This window comes from Spermophilus citellus (assembly GCF_964194105.1).
Source record: "Spermophilus citellus genome assembly, chromosome: 17".
Taxonomy (NCBI): Eukaryota; Metazoa; Chordata; class Mammalia; order Rodentia; family Sciuridae; genus Spermophilus; species Spermophilus citellus.
The window spans coordinates 25,057,751-25,065,205 of NC_138199.1; positions in this window are offsets into that span (position 1 = coordinate 25,057,751).

Here is a 7,455-nt window from a genome sequence, read left to right on the forward strand (position 1 = left end):
TGTGGCTTAGTGGTAGAGTGTTTGCCTAGCATGCATGAGGCCCTGGGTTCAATCCTCAGCACCAAAAAAATAAAAATAAAATAAAATAAAAAAACTTCCCAAGGCAAAGAACAAGAAGGGAAATTCAAAGGAAGGCAGCCAGCAGAGGCCAGCAGTAACATGTCTCCAACATTGTTTTTCCCCAGTGCTGGGGATTGAACCCAGGGTCTGTCTCAGGTTAAGCAAATGCTCCACTGAGCTAACTCCTCCCTACCTCCCCCCTCCCTACCCATCTCTAGCAGCAACATCAAGACTAAAAGGTACCCGCCTCTTCAGCACACAGCTGTGGGTGACTAAGAGCTGCCTTCTCCAAACAGGGCTGGGCTGTGCCCCCCAGCCCCCCCAAAATCTGAGCTCCTGCCCTCAGAGACCTCTGGATTTCTGAATCCTTCACACAAAGTTGGAAGCCAAGTCAGATCTCAGCTAGGCTGAGCACCTCAGGCCACCCAGCCCCTCAGACACTTGGGGTCTCTCCATTTCTCCCTAGTCCAGTCCCTCCTATGACCTCTCCCAAGTTTGTCCTAGTGTGAGGCCCAAAATTTACCCCAAGTCTCCTGGCTCCGTCTAGGTAGCCCTCCCTCAGAGGGTGGGGACCTAAAATCAGGGCTGACCCCAACCGGCCCAAGTGTACAAGTAGCGAGGAGCGGTGGGTGGAGGGGAGTGGGCCCGCCTGGGTCTACTTACCTCAGCGCCAAAAAGAACTATTAAACAAGCTCGAGATGGGGACCTCCTTACCCCAACTGGAGCTTCCGGCTCTTGCAAAACTGGGAAACAAGGTGGTCACCATGACAACTGGTGACGCGTCGCCGGGGCAAAGGGGGCGGGTTCCCCCACCGAGTTGGGAGACACTGCGCAAGCGCGAATTCTACCGTCCCCGGGCCGGAGACTTAGGGATGCAGCGGACCTCGAGAGCCGTGGGGGCAGACCCTGGGCCCTCGCAATCCACCACTCAGAGTGACCAGCATCGAATTCTGGGTCACCTCGGGTCGCTGTGTCCCTGCGAGGTCTCGGATTCCCCCGGTGTACAGTGGGGTCGGGCTGGGTGTTACCGCCAGGCCCTGGAGAGCGCAGGCGCAAGCGGGTGCAGGACCACCCAGCCACAGAGTCAGCCCTGCAGGTGGAGGGGGCAAGGGAGATTCCTGGGGTTATCACGGGGTAGGAAGAAGAAGCTTCAGACATTCAACTTTAGAAAGGAAGCTTCAGGACCTTGGGGGGATCCTAGCACAGCGCAGCTGCAGGTGTGGGATTATACACAATGCATAGCTAACACCAGTACGTGGGTAGGAATGGATTCCAAGCAGATATGCAGCACAAGACTTAGAATTTACTAAATGAATGAGCATACAGCTAAAGCTGTTCCTCAAAGTAAAAAAAAAAAAAAAAAATGCAAGGTGTATTTCAATTTTATGTGATCTTGAGATTTTTGTGGATTGGAATAGTTAGGCTTCCAGATGGGCAGCATTTTATACCATTTTTTTTTCCTTTAGGCAAATGCTCTATCACGGAGCTAGACTCCCAGTCCGACACCAACTTTGATTTGTATCCTGTCAATGCACTACCTGTAAAATTATTTTGATGTTATTCTTCAAGGCACTCATTTTATATGTAGCATATTTATTTTAAAAGGAGACTGCATCACTACTGGAAATGGAAAATTAATATCACCTGTGTGATAGAAATAGAAATAAAATAAAACACATAAATAAATACAAATAAAATAAAACAAAGCAACATAAAATCGAATGTTGTTTTAAAACAATGAAACAAAAGTAATGACAAACCTAACCTATTATTTAAAAATTTACATCTGAAACCAAGTTCCTCAGTAAGGAGAATGAACTTGTTTATAATACGTAGATGTTTGGTTTGATGTTGGCAAAGATCACTTGATTTTTAGTTTTGGTGTTTATCAGTACTAGGATCCCAACTCACTAGTAAACCTATTTAGAAAGATCAAAATGATTTTTTTTTAATCCAGTGGGAAGCTGATAAATTTAATCCTCCTGTGGGTTCAGGAAGCATAGAAGAACCAGAGAAGGTGAACCCCAAATCTGACTTCACCTCTCAACACTTTCACCCTGGAAGTGGAAGTTAAAATCAGGAAACCAACTTAGTCATTTATTTAAGCGACAATGAGTTTCCTCCAGAGTCTGTATAGGTTTCCATTGAAAGACCCCCGGACCCTCAAATCCCCCGTCCAAAAGAACTAGCGTCACACTGGCTGCAAAAGCAAGAGGCAAGTTTATTAATACACAGGCGCCTGCGGGTGCACAGCAAAACCTCAGCCGAAGCTTTGGTGAACTGGCACACCGGGCTTTGGGGTACAGATCTTTTATAGGGAAAAAGGAGTTGTTTTCCACCTAGTACAATAACAGATGTTTTTGAATCCAGCATACACGTCACTTAAAGGGTAAACTTGTTTTTCACTATGGTAAACTTGTTTTTCACTATAGGTTCCCGAAAAACTCATAAATCTCACAGGTTTACATTGTGTTTCCTCCCTGTTCCCGCTTATGATCCCAGTCTGCTCAAGCATGTCCTGTGATGTGGTCAGGGTGCCCTTTCTAACAGGTCATGTGGTGAGCTCACCTGTTTACTACATACTTTCTACTTTTCATAATCAGGCCTTAGGTTATGGGGCTGGGGTCTTTCACCATGACTGGTTTTCTTCTGTGTTGGAGGCCTGAATGGGTCACTCTATCAGTACCCCCAAAATCCCTCTCTATCTACTGGGAGGTGGGAAGTATGGGAGAAAAATTAAGCCAGAGAAGACCACTGCAGGAGATTTAATACTTCTAAAGTAGTGAGATGGGACAAAGGACAGATAATGGGTTATCAAAGAAGGGAAATGGGTATTTAACATCACCCCCCCCAACCGTCAACCCGGTTGCTAATACCTCCTGGGGAGGAGAAGGATCACACTTTCCAACACAAGGGATCACCCCCCCACCCCATCCCCCAGGCTTTTAGCAGGGTTTTTTTTTTTGTTGTTGTTGTTTCTTTTCTGCCTTTTGGTCAAGTAGGCACATAGGAGGAGGAGGGGACAGGAGAAGAAAGGAAAAGTTAAATCTATAAAGGGGCAGGACACCTTTACTCCCACACGCACCAGCTCTGGGTCCCAGGATTCTCTCTCTCTCCTATCCCTTAAATAAAATTTACTTTCTACTCTTGCCTCGGCCTTTCTCTGGTATTTAAGCTTCAACATCAGGGAAGGGGTGGGGCGAGGACCTGATCTCTCAAGACCAGTATCAGTAGGACTTCCAGAAGGAAAGGGGGAAAATGGTAAAACAACAATGAATGGCGCTAGTCAGCTTTCCTCTCTGTGAGCAAAATACCTGATAAGAACAACTTAGAGGACGAAAAGTCTATTTTGGCCCGTAGTTTCTGAGGTCTCAGTGCATGGCCAGCCAGCTCCATTGCTCTGGGTCCGAGGTGAGGCAGAAAATCATGGCGGAAGGGCACTGTGCAGGAAAGATACTCAGCTCTCACAGCAGCCTGGAAGCAGAGAGGGTCCGAGGAGCCAGGGACAAAATGTGATCCCATGGGCATGCCTCCAGGGGCATACTTCCTCCACTCACACCCACCTGTCTTCATTAACACCCAGTAATGCATTCAAATTATTAATCCATCAAGTGGATTAATCCACTAATGAGGTTAGAGTTTCATAATTTAATCATTTCACTTCTGAACATTCCTGTGTTAGCTAACACATAAGTTTTTTGAGGGATACTTCATTACCAATGGCAACAAAATAGCCAAACGATGATAGGAAAGAGGGGAATGTACACTTTGAGCTGGAGACTCAAGCTTTTGGGCTGAAAGACCCATGAAATTCATATTCATTCTCTCTCTCTCTCTCTCTCTCTCTCTCTCTCATACACACACACACACACACACACACACACACACACACACACACACAAATACAGACATACGCCTATTCTGGTGGAAATTCAAGATTAAGGAGAAAAAGAATTAAGCAATATCAAGATTTTCGTCTCTAACAGAGAGTGTAAGAAATGATGCTAGAATCATGTCTTCAAAATTCGAGAGTGGAAATTATTCCAAATCTAGAATTGTATAAAACCAAGTCAAAACAACTCCTACATAAGAGCAAAATACCTAATAAGAGCAACTTAGAGGAGGAAAAGTCTACTTTGGCCCATATAGCAAAATAAAGTTGTTTGTAGGCATGCTGGCTCTAAAAAAAAGTCGAGCATACCCTCTTTGAAAACAATAAATCAAAAAAAAAAAAAAATCCAGAAAGAGGAAGGCACTGGCTACAAGAAACAGTAGAACCAACGCAGACTTATGGTGAAAAGAAACCTCTGATAATAGCTGCATAACTGGCTGGGGTAGTGATCTGTTACTGTGTATGTATTTACCACACTATGGTTTTATCATTATTTTAGAATTTATCTCTAATAATAAAAAAAAATAAAAGTCTGCTGTAAAACTAGGCCTTGTTTTGCCGGCAGCAGCCTCTTACATCCAAGTGCCTGTCTGCACCATCTTCTCTGGTGCTTGGTTCAGTCTTGTTGTTTTGTTTATAGTCTCCACAGGGCCAAGAGACTATGCTGTGTATGTGTGTGTGCGTGTGTGTGTGTGTGTACCACATAGCCCAGGTGTGTAGTAGGACATGTCACCTGGGTTAGCATAAATACACTCTACAGTGTTCCTACAACAATTAAATCTCCTAACATTTCCTAGAACACATCCCCATCCTTAAGCAATGCAGGACTGTGGGCAAAACAGGGAAAAGAGAGCATAATTTGGAGCTGGGGATGTAGCTCAGTGGTAGAGTGCTTGCCTAGCATTCATGAGGCACTGGGTTCGAGCCTCAGCACCACATAAATGTAAAATAAGGATACTATGTCCACCTAAAACTTAAGAATAAATATTTAAAGAGTAAATAAAAAATTAAAGCACTAACTCATAGGATAGCAATGAATATTTGTGAATTAATACTTATAAAACAGTTGCAATAGCACTTAAGGCACAATAGAGCTCATAAAAATATTATTTTTACCTATAATATGAAGTTCATTTAAAGTTTATATTTGTTGAATAGCTTCATCATTCTTACATTATAAATTTGAGTTTCTATAAAATAACATCATGTCCCCTTTATCTCTCTTATACGTTGAGGTCTTACACAAGATTTCAATTAAAAAAAAAAACAACTAAAGAGGTTCCTTTGCTAAAACAATGACATCAAAAAAGGGGGACACATCATAAGCAATTGATTTGATCTCTAAATGTCCTGCCGGCTCTAATTCCAGGGACACCACCATTCCATTCTGTCCCAGTGAACATAACAGTAAGATTTAAAGCTCCAGGAGTGGAGGACCCATATCATACCAAGAAGCACTTGTACCTGTGGGTGGGAAAGCCCTGCCCCACTAACAGCTGGGCCTCCCCTGGGGACTCTTTAGGAATGCACATTCCTGGGCCCCACCTAGACTACCCCGTCCCAAACTGCAGGGTAGGGGTGCAATAACCTGTATTTAACAAGTCCCCTCCAGCCAGGTCTGACTCAGGTCCCAGTTTGAGAACCGCCACTCTAGAAGGGAATCCCACAGATTACAATTCTGGGCTCCTAAAGAGTCCACTGTTGTTTTCAAAACTGATCTGGTTGAAAACAAGAAGTTCTTTCTGTTTCTATGACAAGAAATTCCCTTCTGCTGTAAGAGTACCCACACTGAATTTTAAGAAATGAAATCAGGAAGGAAAGAAAGTCTTAGAAATCATGTCATTTAACCCTGTGGAGCTGCAGATGAGGAAAAGGAGACAGAGAAGTAAAGGACTGTATCCAAAGTCACACAAAAAAGCTAGTACAGACTTCAGGTCTCCTAAGGTTCGTGGTAGAGTGCAAAACACTTGGTTGATTGGATAAGTTTAGTGAAAAAATCCTGGGACTGGTTAAGGAGTGTCACGCAACCAACTCCATCGAATGACTGAATATTTCATGTTTCGGTCTGTTTTCTGCACTGTGTAACACACCCCTTTGCAGCCTTCTATAGATTAAGAAACATTGCTATTTTTCCTTTCCTTTCAGTCTGTAGGTTTGGCAACTTGAATTCTTGAGCAATCACTTCAGACACTTGAAAGGGAAAATAAGAAACTGGCATCATTTTCTTTGTGATTTAGAGCTCGGATTGCTGAGGCAAGTGTAATTATCCAGCAGAAACCAGAAAGGCATGAAAATCCTGCTTCCCAAAAATTCTTGATTAAATATTTCTCAACTTTTTTGTTTTTTGTAAATTCCTAAGTCAGAAATGTAGATAGGTATGACAAGAATGTTTTTGTTTGTTCAATTTCTACAAAGGGTTATTGTATTAACCAGCTTTTGGTTACTGTAACAAAATGCCTCAGATGATCAATTTATAAAGAGAAAAGTTTTATTTTGGCTAACAGTTTTAGAGGTCCTAGTCCATGATCCATTGGCCCCTTTGCTTTGGGCCTGTGGCAAGACAAGCACATCATGGAGGAGGCATGTGACAGAGCAAAACCACTCACCTCAGAAAAGTGAGAAAGAGGAGGAGGCTGGGATCCCACCATCCGCTTCAAGGGCATCCTCCAAAAGGCCTAAAGACTCCCCCCATGAGAGCCCATCTCTTACAGTTTCTACCACCTTCCAGTAGCTCCACCCTGGGGATAAAGCCTTTAACATGTTGGTCTTCAGGGGACATTCAACCATGGCAGTTATCACGTAGATTAAATGGGATAATATCTACAAATCACTTCGCAGATTCCCTGGCATATAATACATGCTTCATAAATAAGGATGAAAGTCTTAATTGGTGCATAGTTTCAGAGGTTTAAGTTCATGATCCTTAGACCCCATTGCCTTTGGGCCTGTGGCTGTGGAGGGGTGGAGGACCGCTGCTCATCTCATGGTGGGAGGCAGAAAGGGAGATGAAAGGACCTATATCCCAATGGCCCCTTCAAGGGCACACCCCTAGTGACCTACCTTCCTTCTCCCAAGCCCCACCTTCCAATACCGCTACAGGCTGGTGACCAAGCCTCTAGCAAATGGGCCTTGGTGGGAGACACTTGCCGCACCATCCCTAAGTGCCTACATCTCAGGAAGTTCTTCTATTATTCAGGCATTCATTCAACAAATGCTTGCTTCAACCCACTCACCGCATAGTATTGTTCTAGGTGCTTTGGGATAGGTACCATAGGGTCAGCCTCTGGTCTCAGACCTGAGTTCAAGTCCAATTCAGGCTCCCACCAGCTGTGAGATCGTGGACAAGTCACTGATCTCTGTGCATCTCAGTGTCCTCATTCATAAACGTGGTCAAAACAATGTCTAGCACAGGGGTATCCGACGAATTAAAAGAAATCGTGTGTGCAAAGGGCTATGGATGCTCAAAAAATTATTCTACGTCCTTCATTTCTCTGCAAAGTGTT